Below are 16,122 nucleotides of genomic sequence, written 5' to 3' on the forward strand. Positions count from 1 at the left end.
TTCAACTAGACCAGGTTGTTCAGAACGCCATCCCAACCTGATCTTGACTGTTTCCAGGGATGGGGCACCCACCACGTACCTGGGAGACCTGTTTCAGTGTTTCACCACCTTTTTTGTAAAAAAAATATTTAATTCTTTCATGTATCTAGTATGAATCTACCCTCTTTTCATGTAAAACTATTGCCCCTCATCCTACCTCAACAGGCCCTACTCAAAAGTCTGTCCCCAGCTCTTGTAATTCTCCTGTAATAATAGAGGTTAAAAATAAATACTGGAGACTTCCCATTTGTAAATTGGGACATCAGCCATCACCATACACCTAAAGTGTATTTGTACACCTGCAGGTGTACATAGAAAATCAAGCCTTCATTTAGAAATTAGTTATTACAGGTACACAGACATACAGGACACTGATTGACTTCTACAATCAATATGAACAGTAAATTAGGTCTGGGCTGGATAAGCAATACAGGACATTGAACCAGACTTCTCAGAGGCAGTTTAAGAACTTTATCTCTCCCCATCTTATTTTAACAGCTGCTGTTCTAGTTCTCCTAACTTCATGTCTGGCCTTTCTGAGACCTGGAGACAGAGAGGCTTCAATTTCTGGGTTTTTTTTTCCCTAATAAATCCACTGAATATGGTGTTTTTCCTAGATATGTATGGCCATGATGGAAAGAAGATAGATTACAAAAGAGAAATTTCCCCTTTCTGCCTGTCCTTAAAATCCCATTCTTGGTTTCCAAAGACAAAACAGCTGAACAATTAGAATTAACCCAACAAATTGTAGTACTGTTCCTCTTTCTGTCCTTCCTCAAAGCTTACCTTGTCTTGGATGCAGCAAATCCTGGGCATTTGGCTCCTGACATCCAGAGGTTAACTGAGAAGCCTTCCTTGCTTGGGCTTGTACCCAGAATGCTTTTCCAGCACTTCATATCCCAGAGAACCATTCACTGACTGTACTCCGTGATCCAACAGAAGGTTCTTCACACGTTTCCTTTGACTAGGGAAAAACCCATTTTAGTAAGAACAAAAGATTACTTAACTTTCAGTAGTGAGGTGCCATGGCAATAAGTTTTTCTGCCTTCATAATGTATCACTGCAATCTTTTACTTACAACAGAATTTGTTCCAGAGATCAGTGACTAAAACATGCTGCAGGCTAAATTTTCAGATCTCACCCAATGAGTTTTAAGATGCTAAGTACATTAAATTTTTAATTAAAAAGTAACTCAACTGCAATGTCATAACTTGAACAGTTCAGAAACCTTATGAAGTCCAGCTTGCATTCAGTTACACCGAAAACAGAGCACTACATATTTCTATATATGTCTGAATTTGCCTCCAGTTACTCTCAAAGTTCTCTTTTCTTTCAGTAAATAAACACATTCTCACATTCAAACCTGAAAGAAGTCCCAGAACAGCATGGAGCCTCTGAACTCCCAAGGCCAGAAGGCTTCCCACTGCCTTTAATACACCTGGAATCAGGTCCTGTAAGAGACTGTGTTAGCACCTAACTTCTTTTATTGGCCCTAGAGTGGCCCATAGGCCTCTAGAACCAAAGTGCTATCAAACAAACAAAAAAACCCCCACAACTTGATTTTCACATTTATAAGGGATATAATCACCTATATATTAAAGCATTTTAAAAATAATTAACAAATATTTTTTAAAATGGGATTGATCTGACCTTGAATACTGAGTGAAAATACATGTAACAATGTAAAAACTTTATGCTTTGGACTGTTGTGGTCAATTTATATCCAGTTATCAACAGCAAAGGAAAAATATTTTCAAGACAGCATCTTCCTGTCTCAATGACTTGCACAGGAGTTTTCTTGGTCTCACTTCAGAAAGGCAGGGAAGCTGGCAGTAACACTGTGTTCAGAATCAAATATGTATTTAAGCATTTTTCCAAAAAGGTAGGTCCTGTTGATATTTCTAGAAGTTATCTGGATGTCCTGGACACACAGCACTCTAAAAGAGACAAACCTCCCCTTTATTTTCATTTTAGCCTGTCTCTCTCTGCTGATGTCACCATTAGCATCAGTGACAGTGTCATAAACTTATCTTAGTGTCAAAGATTTTCTGGACATGGCAGTGTCCTTCTGTACCATTTTCTGACTCTCTCAGAACACCTGATACTGGTTCAGCAGGAATAGTTCATACTGGTACTAGACACATCAACAGAAATCTTGGTAGCAAGAGTATTTAGGTTACCTTAAGAACTGAAGAATACACTGGCTTCTAATCAGCAAAATACTTAATAAGCAGAGTCTTAACTCTGGCACAGAAGCCTGAAAATGTTTTATTGAATCAAAACTAGACTTAATCTGAGCCAAACTTTATTCAAGGATTTACAATAATGACAGCACCTATGAACAATCTTCGGGCACATAAGAAGCAGGAAAAAAAAGTGTTTAAACCTTTTATTGCTATTTGCCTATTTTTGCACTGTAAAAATATTCTCACAATGTTGCAACCCCTCAGCTCTAGAATAGTGAGGAAACATTCCTGTAACAATGCTTCCAGAGTGGAACAAATAACATTCACTGTTTAATAACTTCCACCATTTAATAAATAATGGACAGTACTTAATCCTGATTCGACTGTGTGGCAGAAAAATCTCATGGGAGCCCCAGTTCGACCCTATTCATTAAGGAACAGAATCTGCTCTCCTTAGAGATAAGGGGAAGTGTTTATTCCCTGATATGTCTCTCTGACTACAGGTAGCCAGAAATACCACCTGTACTAAAACTGTACTGTGCTTTTTGCACTCAGATACAAAACCAACACCCTCAGTGTTGGTAGCTCATTTATATTTCACCCAAAATCAGGCCCATGAAAACTAAAGAATGCTGTTCTCACAATCTCCTTCACCTTCTGCCACATGATGCACAGATCCACCTGCCTTCCCCTTGTTCCATGAGATCAATTGGCAAGTAGAGATTGCTGCAAGTGTGGCCACAGCACAACCTTACTCTGCTCCCCTCCACAGTAACTTCAAAAAACAAAGAGCTGTAGCCCACAGAGATATTATTAATTTCCTTTATCGATTGAAGCACGAGATACAAGGTGCCCAGCAGGCCCTGAGCCACACAACAAAACGGATGCAAGGACCAGCAATGAAAAACACCAAGTAATGAAACAAAAGATATAAATTATGAAAAGTAAAGCTCAAAAAATCAATCTGCTGGTTTTCTGAACGACTGTGCTCAGTTTTAAAAACAGAGGCGTTCGTGCTGAATGTTTAATTAGCTATAGATTAGCTAAAGAAGGATTTCAGACCATCTGGAGTCTATTCTGTAACTTGATCTGGAAACCTCCAGCTCAAAATAGTCCCTGGGGGAAGGCACAAACATACATACCAAAACCTCATCAGCAAGTTTCTGGAATATATTTTAGATAAAAATATGCCATCTTTATCTGCTGGGAAATATGAGATGAAAAATAAAAAAAACCAACCCCACAGTGAAACACCAAAATACTAGAAACAATTGGAGAAGCAAGGTATCATTTCTTAGGGGAACAATAACAGGAGGTTTACACCAAAAAGCCTGATGAGCAGCTTTAGCTTCTAAACATTAAAAGGTGCAATCATTCAACAATGTCTGATAATCACCCAAATGACAAAGATGCATCTTCTGAGTTTTGACAGGAGGCTTAAAATAAGACTTACAATAGCAGAGGAACAGAAGCCCCCATTGCACTGCAGGAGGGGGGGACAGAAATTAGAGCATCACACAGAAACCAAACAAAAGTTGTCCTAAAATAGAACTTGGAATGATGCCATAGTTAATAGCTATAAATACAGAACACGTTGATGTATTGAACATGTTTTTTTAAATACAGTTTTAAGCAGAATGGAAATGAAAGGCAAGTCTTGAAAAAAATTTTGGTCACCATCAGCAGTACAAAGAACACTGAAATAATTCTAGATAGTGACTAGTGAAAGATTTTTATTTTTTTGCAAATCAGGTTGGATCAGACTCAAAGGCTTCTCCTCTGCTTCCATACTAAGAATGGAAGAATTAGCAGGTGTGTCTTAGAATGAAAAACACAATTTATGTACAATACCTGAATTACAGTCATGTGGTGCATATCTCCAGGGGTGACCATGTTCTGGAGATGGTATTGGTATGGTCCTTATTAAGCAGTTGCCTGTGTAAGAGATCGCTTCCCCTGAGAATCAGAGCAGACCTTTCCAGAGTATATTTTCTGTTTTTTAATAAAGATGATATCATAGGAATCTAAAGAATGGGACTGAAAGCATAATTTTGTTCATTTTGACACTGGAAAGAGTTTCCAGAGAGAAAGTAAATGAAAAAAAAGCTATAAAATACAAACTGCCTATTTAGAAAATAAGATGCAGCCTGGAAGTCAGACATGAAGTTGTATCTCTAACCTGGCCCAAGACTGAGCAATACAATCAGGCAGAGCCTCACCAGAGGGTGTTATAGGCAAACTTTCCATCCCATTTCTTTCCCATCAAGTGAAGCTTGTGCTCACATTATAAGATGCAGACACGGGTACATATTTTCCCATTCAGACTGGGACTGCATCTGGCTCTGCACATGGTGAAAAAGAGTATGTCAAGCATGAAATACATTTCCCTATAACCCTAGGTATGTTGTGAAGTACAAACATGGTATTTGGAGCTGTTCAAATCCTGGGAGAACTGTTTTTAGTGAAATCTTTTAAAAAACTCCCATCTTCACAAAAAATATTGACAACATAAATTGATAAATCAGGATTCTTATCAAGACTCAATGCTTAACACAAATTCCAAATATCCCTCTACAACAGCAATTCACCTGCATCTAAATGACCTGATTTAAATGGGATGAAAATGATCTTTAAGGGGTTAGTACAGATGAACAGAAGGATGGAGATGTACAAAGCAGAAAGTGAGGAGGGCGGATTCAAGTGGTTTCTCCTTTAAGAACCCAGAGACTGTTCATTCATGTAGGTAAATTTCTTTCAAGATTTTTAATATACAGAGATTTTTGCACTTCCTTCTATAGTTTTCCTTACAGTAACTAAGATTAAATATCAGTCATCGACACCTCTGGAGATTATTTTAGCTTCATTTTACACATTACTATGTCTAAATATGATGCAACAGACCCTACAGGCAAGTTTCTCCCTGCTTTATTGATTTGCAAGGATGACATACACTACAACTAATTTATAAAACATTTTTTTCCCCAAAACAATTTTGTACTAATTCCATTTCCTTGGAGAAGTTCAGGGGAGGCATTACAAGGGTCATGCCATAGGGACCCTTTGTCTCCACAGTGCTCTGTGCCTCATGTCACTAAGGATTCTCCATTTTACTCACTCTTTAATTTCTCCTGTATGGTCACTGCTTTCAACTTCTAAACTCAGAGAATTCAGGGAACAAAAAAATTCACAGTATTCCAGTCAGTTACTTACACTACACTTAACTCATAGTGGAGGATGATGAGGGAAAGCTCTACTAAAATCCAAGAGGCACAGTCACAAGCTATCTCAGAACTTGTATCAGTCTGAGCATTGCTTTGTACAGCACAGTACCTCAAGCAGCAAAGCCCCAGCTCTCAGCAGCCCAGTCTCTTTAAGAACTCAGACTGAGCTTCCTTGAGAGAGCAGTTCTTCATGATTCTTGTTCTGATGCTCAAAAAAAAGTTTTTGATCTCCGGCACCAATTTGCAGCCTTTCTGTTTTATCTGACATGACTGGGAACTGTGATCTCTGCACTACCTCACTTTTACACAAGGGCTGCAAAAATTTGATCTCCCAACTGTTGCAGCTCCCAAACCGATATTTTAATAAATAATATCATCAGGGGTGCTCAAACTTAATTATTCAGGCTAGGAATGGCAGCAGGCCAGAAGCCCACACATGGTCTGCCAGCCACCTGAGCTGCACAGGCTGCTGGCAACTTCTGCTGAGGAGCTGGGACAAATAACCATTCAAAACATCTACAGCAGCAGTGACCAGAGCTCCTGAGTGAGCATGCCAACAATTTGTGAAGCATTTCAGGTGCCTTGGGAACACTCACAAGCAAAACACATCCTCAGGGCTAAGCAGTGCTCAGTGTGGAGTCTGCAGATAACCATGCTCAACAGAGGTGCACGAAGTGACAGGCAGATATCCAAGTGACCACACCAAGGTACACTGACTGTGCTGGGGAGTCATAGTGATTTTTGTTTCGATTTTTCTCATTTCTGAACTATCTTCTGCAGGAACTGCAATTGCATGCTTCGGCTTTCCAGACACCAGTTGGAAAGTTTTCATGGTTGAAAAGATTTTTGAGAAACAGAAAGCTTCATTTCACACATAAAACTTGCCTTTTACCTTAAAAGCTTACCTTGTTCCATCCCACAGATCTGAGCACAAGGGCCAGCAGAACTCACCAAGAGCCTTGTTAGTTCATATTAGCAATGCAGACACAAATGTGGTGCAAAGGAAGGAAGCATTGCTCTTTTATTTCCTAGTATAGTGCTGTCATTAAAAAATCCCCCTGGAACAGAAAGCTTAAATATTGGCCCTAGACTCATGTTACAGGGGCCCATGTCACTGGTATTGTGAGATACCTGCATTGAAACCAAGTCTGACTATAAATTTTTCTGCATTCCCTGTTTCCCTTCCTTTAGTACATTACAGAATATGTTAATTCAGTAAGATCAAAAAAAGCAATAAAAATATTACACATATAGTATTTACTTGAGGTTTTGTTGTTTCAGAAGGAATTAAAGTGATTCAGCTTTTTTAAAAACCAGCTACAAAAAGACAATGACTATATAAATAATTTCAGGGGGAAAAAACTACAGAAAAAAAAGAAGTCATTGACTTCTTGACTCACTTTTGAATCTTGGGAGAAATGGTTTGATGATTTTAGAATGTATTTATCTATCTACACATATTACTATTTCAGTAAGCTAAAGTCAAATCGATAAAATCATATGGCTTAAAGCTAAAGTGACACTGGCAAAAATTGCTAAGACAGTAAAACAGAAAAGCCCTAAACATTCATCTCAGGGTAAGCCCAGATATTTTCTCCAGCCATATCACTTTTTTTTCCTAAAACATTTTTAATAGATTTCCTATGCTTACGATGGATCTACTTTCGAAAAACACGAGCCCCTGCAAATACATGTTCTGTTCCAAAAGACAGAAAAGCAGAGACTAAAAGTCATCACCCAAGAAATGTAAAATGTAGATGCAAAAGTGTGAGATAAACAATACTATTTAACCTATTTACCCACATCTTTCTAGTTTTTCTCATTGTACAAATCACAAATAAGCAAAGACACTATGACAAATCCAGCAAATGGGAACAATTCACAGCAAATGCTCCATGCTCAGGAACACTCCAATCAGTTGACAGAGGTCAGGCATAGGATATTTATTTTTTATTCCTACCAGATAAAACTGAGCTTCTACCTAAAACTGTGTCTGTGCTCAGAAAGCTGGAGTGAAAGATCCCTCCCTTATAATGGTGGATTGAAATTTACTGTGGCCACTTGTGAATTTAAACATTTGAAATCATCCATTAAGGCACAGTTGAGCATAATAAAATGTCCACTGCCTTCATTAGGTTCTATTAAATCTTACCTATTTACAAATGCATCTCTGTGGCTTCTGCAGCAGTGACATGCACTGGAAGGAACAGCAACATTCCCACGAACTAGGCTCACACTCTTTCTGGAATAAAAACAATAGACAAGCAGCCACATAACACAGAGATATCATTCTGCCTAAGGTTCTAGTGACACAAACCACAAGGACAAAGCTCTGGGAGCATCATTACAGTTATGAGTATCTCCATACTTCTGTGATAAACTCCGAGGCACAGTTCAGCAATGCTAAACTGCAAAGGGGCTCCAGCTTCTTCTACAGGACAGGGCAGATGTAACTTCTTACACACAACAGGAGAACCTCAAATAAATCAGATCATTTGGAGCTGAGTGTTAAAAAAGAACATACAGATATTTCAAAGACATGGGTCTGGGGGGATGGAGAAGCTGTATACGTACATATATAAGTCCTGCAAAATAAGGTGCTTTTTAAAAAAATGAAATGACAGTTGTTCTGTGCAATTATGTCCATACATACTCCTCAGCAGATGGTCATGGCATCTGTACTGGTTTAAACTTGTTTCAAAGTTCTAACAGGTTCACTTGATGGATCTGCATTCTTCCCTCTCCTTTGGCACACTAATTTCATCACTCCCAGTAATGGTTTTACTCAGCACTTATAGACGTGCCACAGCTTGACAGCTATACAATTTACTCTCACTAACAGCAAAACAAAATGCACTTATGTCCCATTATACTTACCAGAGTCTGACTTGGCCTAAGATTATAGGAGCATTACAATTTCTATTTTGCTGCAAAAGAGCAAACTCAAAATTGACTATTTTTCCTTCTTTCAAAAGGATCTTTTTTTCTGGTGCTTGATTTAAGGCCCACTTTTCTTTTTTTGCAAGGCAGCTGATGCAGACTAGCATTAGTGACTGTTTGGTACAGTGCCTTTCATCACAGTCATCTCATCACTGGTTTTCTGCAGTAGGTGTAACAAATAGCCCAAGTCCCAAGAGGGACCTTTACAACTAAACAGCAAAAAAACCCCAAAAAACCAGACCAAGTTCTTTGGAGAATGTGATGATATAGCTCACAGGTGTCAGTGGAGCAGCATGCATTTTCATCAGCAGAAAATGTCATCCTGTGTTTTTAACCAGAGGAGAACTACAGGATTGTATGTTCAATGGACTAAATAATTCCAAAAGTACTTCTGGTTCATTCTGTACTGAAAAGGACATTCTTGAAGGAGACATCTTCCCAAATCTACTACACACCTGGATCCCTGGGGCAAACATGCACCTCCATTTGGTTTATAAGAGCAGGTAAAGAATAATCTCACTCTTAACTCACTAAGGTCACTGTATTCTGAAATAAATCAAAATAGAACCACGAGAGATAGTCTATCAGTCTCATAAACTGTTTCAATGATAGATATATGAGAAGTGCACGTATACTGGGAGAACTTTTACTTCCTCATTTCATCTTAGCACTCTCTCAACACAATTTTTTTCCTTCAGATATGATCCAAACTAAACTTAACAGGGAGGTTTCCATTGACCTCAGCAAGCTTAGAATCAGACCTGTAAATTAGATTCTGACCCTTTTCACAGGATTTATGGTCCTTACAGCCTATCCCTGCAAAAGTAGGACATTGTGAACTCAGTGTTTTATGCATCTTAAAATAACTGTCGACAGATAGTGCAAACTGTGTTGTTCATTTAAGCATATCCCTGAACCCTGGTTATTTGTCTATCTAATTCCACTGTAACTGACCCCTTGCCCCTGATTATGCTGCCTTCTCCACAGTAGTTCTAGGCCACCTGTCTTGTTGTCAGGATAGGAAGCTCAGGAGAGAGGAAGAGTAACTGTTTGGCCATCTAATGTCATATTAATAATTTAAAACATAGTTTTAGCAATTTTTTAAATTATATTATATGAAAGGAAGCAAAAAAAATGAATGGATAGCAGTAGTCATCCTTGACTATTGTAATATGGAACACTAGTTAATATTTAAAGAATATACACATTCATATGCAGAGAGAATTTTTCCCTAACTCTCCACAGTTCAGCCACAACCTCAGTTTATATCAACTTCCATACTTGCTTCAAACTGAAGTGACTAGTCAAACTACATGACAGACTAGTCCCTCAGCTTTATCATTCAGATATTGATTTAAGCAAATACTCCAAAAAGCAATAATTTTTGCAGACTTAAAGTTCTTGCTTTATTATCAGTTTTCAAAGAACAGAAGTCTAATGGAAAGAGACAAATTGTTAGCCTGGAACTTCAAACTATCACAATAACAATGATGTAATCCCAGGCTAGGTCCACCCTGAGCAGGAGCAGCTGCTTCAGTGCTCTACACCTAGAACCCCAGACTGTCCTGACTTGGAACAGACCCACTAGAATCATCAAAGTCCAACTCCTGGCCCTGCACAAGTGACAAGAATCACACCTTGTGCCTGAGAGCATGATCCAAATGCTTCTTGAATTCTGCCAGACTTGGTGCTGTGATCACTTCCCTGGGGAGCCTGTTCCAACACCCAACCACCCTCTGGGTGAAGAATCTTTTTCTAATATCCAACTTAAACTTCCCATGACACAATTTCAGACCATTCCCTTGGGTCCTGTCACTGGTCACCAGAGGGAAGAAATCAGTGCCTGCCCCTCCTCTTCCCCTCATAAGGTCTTCCCTCAGTCTCCTCTTCTCCAGGCTGAAGAGACCAAGTGCCCTCAGCCCCTCCTCACATGACTTCCCCTCAAGGCCCCTCACCATCTTCATTGCCCTCCTTTGGACACTCTCTAACAGTTTAACATCTTTCTTATATTGTGGTGACCAAAACTGCCACAATATTCAAGGTGAGGCCTCACCACTGCAGAGCAGAGCGGGACAATCCCCTCCCTCAGCTCTCTAGTGATGCTTTGCCTGATGCCCCCCCCAGACAGGGTATAGCACAAGGTACAGCCCTGTACCCTCACACGATGATGGCAGCCCTTTGGGGAAGACAAACAAAACCAAAACAACTCCCCTGTGAATCACCTAGCTCAGCCTTTTTCTGCTTTGGAGTTTCCTTTGGCAATAAGCAAATTCCTCCTCCACCTGCACATCTCAGCTATAGCATTCAATGCCAGGAGACAAGGTGTGTGATGGAAAAAAACATCATGTCCTTTTTACAGCCACACAGGAGAACGACTGGAATGGAGCACAGCCTTGCAGGGGACACCCAGTCAGTGCCAGATGTCTGACTTCATCCTGTAAAAAGAAGAGGTAATGTTAAACCACCTGCCAGTACCTCACAGGCAACTCCACAGTGGAATATCCTTACTGAAAAGGATTACAGCCCACCATCACACCTCTAAAGACCCTCGCAAAGAGGTGTTCTGATTTAGCAGCATTTTAAACACACTGTTTGGAGGCCTAAGTGAGTCCACAAACAGTGAGGCAGGGAGAAGTCAAGGGTAGCAAATTCATATCAGCATTTCTACAGTTATGGGGAGACTGGTGCTTTAGCAGGAAGCCTTTATGGCACCCATACTCAGTGCTCAGACAGTTTTGCAGCACTCTCATTCAACCAAATTTTTTATCGTTAATATGATGTCATACTTGGGGGAAAACGTAGACAGAACTGAAAATCTTCAGAAGTCAGCTATTAAAAGAGAAAAATAGCAGTTAAGTATTTCTTGTTTGAGAAGATGTTTGACTATTTAATCAACAAATTTATGGGATAAATTTCTGTTTGGAAAATAAAACACTTTCCCTGACCCCAGCTGGCACAACTGGAGAATTCAGGTTTTATTTATAGCTACTTTAAACTACTGACCTGTCAGGGTGACTTTGCTGTCCTTTGATACTCTGCTTTGCCATAACTGCAGAGATTTTCATTGTTTTGAGCTTCAGTGTTTCCAGAGGTTTGCAGTTAGTTTCTGTATTGAAGGCTCCCTTTTGGTGCCTCTAGGTTTTCCACAATGTTTTCTAACAAATAGATCTGATTTTAATTAAGGAAGGTAAAGAAATAGATCAGATGCCCTATAGTTATACACACCCCTGGTCAAACCTTCTGTCAGGAGAAACCCAGTGGCAACAAAACATCTCCACAGCAGAACACAACCAGGCTTATACAGAGAGGCTGAAACACTCTTGGTTCACAGAGATTTGTGATGCATTCTGATTCTCCTCTACCTCCTTCAGGTAAAAATACTAATTTACTACAACTCCAGTGATTCAATGGATGAATCTTTCAAACATGATTTTTTATGCCTACTCTTTTGAAAGGCACAAGTTAAGAAAGCCAAAATTGACCTAGAAACTGAACAATACATGCACCTATTTAGCATCTGAATAACTTTTAGTTAATTTTAAGTATATATGACTAATACAAGCATTGTGATAAACTGATGTGTTGTTGGAATTTACACAAAAAATAATTACCTGGAGCTTTTGTAGAAGTAGAACAAGAGCAGAATTATCACATTGAAAATAAATGTAGCAAAGTTTTCTAGGTAACCTTGACAGCTGTCTACTGGTGGGAATTTACTGCTGTGCATGTATGGAATTAATCCATAATTTAACATCCATGCTTGATTACATTTCTTTAAAAGTCTTTTTTCCTACTTGATTGACTGATATGACCCTTCCCTCACATCAGCCAGGGATACAATTATTTATGTGATAACAACCTCAATTTGCAAATTACTTAAATCTAATGGGGCTTTATTTCATTACCATACTGGCTGTAATTCCAAGTCAACATTCATTACTCACATCGTCCCATTTTCATGCAAAGAAACTATGCATTGCTGAGAAGTTATTTATAATATCCTAAATATTTGACTGTGGAAGAAACATGCACTTTTGCCTAGAAAAAAGTAAGAGAAACCCCAACACCATTCTATATTATGTAAACAAATAGAAATCTCAATTCAGGACTTCCTTGTCCTACAGTCATATAGGACATACAATTAAAGAACCATCTCTCCAGACAACGTTCTATACAGCAAGGATGTATTATTTCATTTATGTATCTGCTTCCTCACCATAGCAAGTGCCTATCTAGCCACAAACTGCTGTTTTCTTCCCACTTTCAAGCCCTAAAGAATCAATTACTGCAGTGTGTTGTTAATTCATTTCCAACCTGGGCCATACAAACATTTCAGTCAGAACTCATTTTTTTTCCACACTGCCAAGCAGTGACCAGGCAAAGGGGGCACAGTACATCCTTCCATGGATCTGCCTCAAATTCAGCACTTCTCCAAGTCCAAGTGACACATAACATCCTGTGTAATGAGCAGAGTAACACGTTAATTATTCTTGCATCGGTAAGGACGGTAAAAAATCCACCAACAATAAACCAAAACTAAACAGCTCTAGGAAGTTCACTACTATTTGCAACTCCACTGCATTTACAGGCTGGATATCCAGCCAGTCTGCATAGCTGGCTCCAGGGATAACTTCCATATTTCTCTTAGGGATTAAAGTTCGTATGTTAACCCAGAATCTGGGTGTGACCAGCTGCTTTCCAAATTAGATTTTTGTTCTGTCAGCCTGCTTCCAGTCCTAGAACAGATGAACATTATAGTTCATTGCTTCCATTTTTTTTCCTTGTATGGACAGCTCCTGTTTCCTACCTTTAATTGTGGATTAATGCCCTTCAGCTCAGATCCTGGTTTCTCTCTCCAACAACAGAAGCTCGAACCTTATCTGGTTAGTCTGTCCCACCCAAAGCAGTTAACTGACAGCAAGAAGGCAGCAAATATAAACATACAGTGTGCCTAATAATCTGTTTCTAACAAAACCAGGTCCCTTTCCAAAAATTATTTAGGTAAGTAAAGTCAGTGAAGCACTCATGATTTCTTCAGAAGTTTTTCTTATATGGGTCACTGCCCATGAACTATTAGAAAGTAACCCATCCATTTACTTTGAATGAGCCCTGGCAAACAGTCAGGAACACTCAAAAATCTCATGAAATGCCAGGGGCTCTTTTCCATTTCCTGTATTTGGTACATTTCACACCTTCCAGAGGATGCTTATTTAGGCATAGGAAACCACCTCAAACTGCTTTATCAGGAGCCAACCATTCCGAGACTGAAACTTTAGTCCCAGAATTCTGCAACCAACAAATTATAAACCAGGAATTCTGAACTAAAGAATTCACTTGGTAACAGTGTTAACTTTAGCAAATGCACAGAACCTCCAGAATCCAGGGAGGAATTGTTTGCAACTCACCATGGCAACAGTGCACCAAGGCCAGCTATCAAAACTCACCCCTCCCCACTAAACGACTTCTCTTGCAGGAATAGACAGAATATCAACAACCCTCTCCCCAGCCTCCTTTTAAATACTAATACAGATTTCAGTACCACACTTTGCAAATAACATGTAGGTTGTTTGTGGTGTTTTGTCATTGTTTGTTTCTCTTATTTTTTAAAAAAATTGTCTTTCTGCACTTAAAGGAAACGCTGAAGAGCTCTTTGTGCAGCCCCTCTCCAGCTCAGGAACAGGCCGAGCCCGCTCCCATTAATGTCAACAGAAGCCTCACAATTGACTTCAAGGGGGAAGAGAATCAAGCCTTGTAGAGTGCAGGAGTACACTGTTAAGTACAATAATATTTGTTTCACCTTCACCCATCTTAACCTCTTAAAAGGCTTAAATTTACAGGCAACAGCGTCTGCTCCTCTCAAAAGGGTTTTGCAAATGCGTAGCATTAATCTGTCACTTGATTTTCCACTTGAGCTGGTGCACACAATGAGGCAAAGAGCAGCAGAAAGGTATGTTGGTAATGACTCCCACTGATAAATCCATACATATTTTACATTGGAGTGTGACCCTTACACAGATTAGGCTCTTATTTTCCCACAAAAGGTGATTTGCATCTAGTTGGCTTCCTTCCAGATGGTGACCAGAAAGTGCACCAGGGAGGCTTGCACCAGACACCCTCAACATTCTAATAGCCTCAATATGGCTTTTGGATTTATGGCTAAATCATCCCATTAGTACACAGCTCTATTACAATACAACTGTAAATGTAATCATGTGAGATAAAGGCTATCCTTCAGCAAGGACAGCTGCATAGCACTAACAGTTTAGTCTTACCTGATTTAGCATATGCTTTTTAACTCATATATTTTGAAATAGGAAACAAGAAACATGTCTGTGTCACACCACAGTGAACACTACACATCTGCAAAGCATTTTTTCTGATGAGTCTTCTTGCTCTGAGTCCTCACTTATCTTCTGCCTTTATCTTATTCTTTTGATGTACTCGTTTATTACAAAAAATATTTCTATGGTATCCCATTTCTTTCTAATGTAACATCATCAAAGATAAAAGTAATATACAAGTTCAAGAACTGCATCCTTTTCTGCATCTATACAGAGAATCTATACTTGCTGCAAGCTGTATGCCCAAAATGTATTGCAGTGATTTTGTTCAAATATGTTTAAAGTAATGCACCTATTCATTCTCAGGTGTGGCTTTTTGGTAGATAAGTCAAATAAAACAACTTCTCTGCTTTGCCAGGGAAATGGTTGAGAGATATTTGACTCTGTCCTGCCCCTAATCCATCTCTTCTGACGAGACTGAAGAAAGCAAGTTCTGTCTCCCTGCGCTCTCTCTCAGGTGGGCTCCACACTCCCAGGCAGTGGGGCTGCAGTGCTGCTTTGCCCTTCCCTCTGCTGTCTGTGCCCTGGCATGAGACCCATGGATTTGGTCCTAAACATCTGCCAGTGCAGGTGTTAGTTGATGCAACTGCTTCTCATATAAATGGGCTCTTTCCTTCCGGCTGCTCATCAATTCCTCAGGTCCTGAGTATTCCTAGTTCCCTTCTTTCCTGCTGGCACTCACCAACGGATCTGGCTCACCTAATAGATGAGTGATGCAATAGTTTTCTCTTAGCAAATATATTATTGCTCTGAAGCCTCCTGTGTACATATATTTTAAGTGAAGATGGTCCCTCTGGGCCACTTCCCTGCTAGCCAGTGACGGGTAGTTATCTTCACACTAGATCATTCTGCAATCACTCACAGTTATAGCTCCCTCCTTACATCTGACAGTTCTTTACAGAGGAGCTTGCTAATTCTCAGATTCCAGGCACCCCTGTCAGCAGAAATTACTCTGTGACTTAATTACAGAGAAATTAATTATACCTGATCTGCAACATAGGTTTGTACTGCTCGTTTTGTCCTGTCTCCTCAGGCTGGAAACACATCCCTGTTCATTGCTTTCAGCAAAAAAGTCACTAAAGACCCCTATTTACTAAGCAGCAGGCTCATATTTGCTGATGATCACCTGAGCCTCATTCTCTCATTTAACTTTTGGAACCAAGACATTTTTAGTGATGCAGCACAGGTTCTCCTCAGGTTCCAGGTCCCACACAGTGGCTGCAGGAAACCAGAGCGGAGCTGGGATTTCATGTCACACACAAATAAATCCACCCTTGTAGCCTGTTCAGAGCTGCAAGGAGAGGTGGTCTCTCCTATTTACTATCTAAGCACACTCCCTGAATGAATACAGCTGCACCTTAGAAGTTTAACAGATCATACCATTTATGACTGTTA

General features: G+C 39.6%; 1 long non-coding RNA gene across 2 annotated transcripts; it reads right to left on the reverse strand.

Annotated features, from left to right (window-relative positions):
- Window positions 1–831: 831 nt before the first annotated feature.
- On the reverse strand, window positions 832–12,966 carry LOC108640296. 2 transcript variants are annotated; one of them, XR_001921077.3, is made up of 3 exons: window positions 11,390–12,965; window positions 10,609–10,821; window positions 832–1,003 (listed from the first exon to the last, which is right to left on the reverse strand). It is a non-coding gene; the product is annotated as an uncharacterized LOC108640296 (long non-coding RNA). The 2 variants fall into 2 exon arrangements; XR_001921076.1 differs by lacking the exon at window positions 832–1,003 and having other exon boundaries at window positions 10,420–10,821; window positions 11,390–11,541; window positions 12,701–12,966.
- Between the last annotated feature and the right edge of the window lie 3,156 nt (window positions 12,967–16,122).

This window comes from Manacus vitellinus, unplaced genomic scaffold, assembly GCF_001715985.3.
Source record: "Manacus vitellinus isolate BGI_N305 unplaced genomic scaffold, ASM171598v3 scaffold_30_pilon, whole genome shotgun sequence".
In the NCBI taxonomy this organism is placed as follows: Eukaryota; Metazoa; Chordata; class Aves; order Passeriformes; family Pipridae; genus Manacus; species Manacus vitellinus.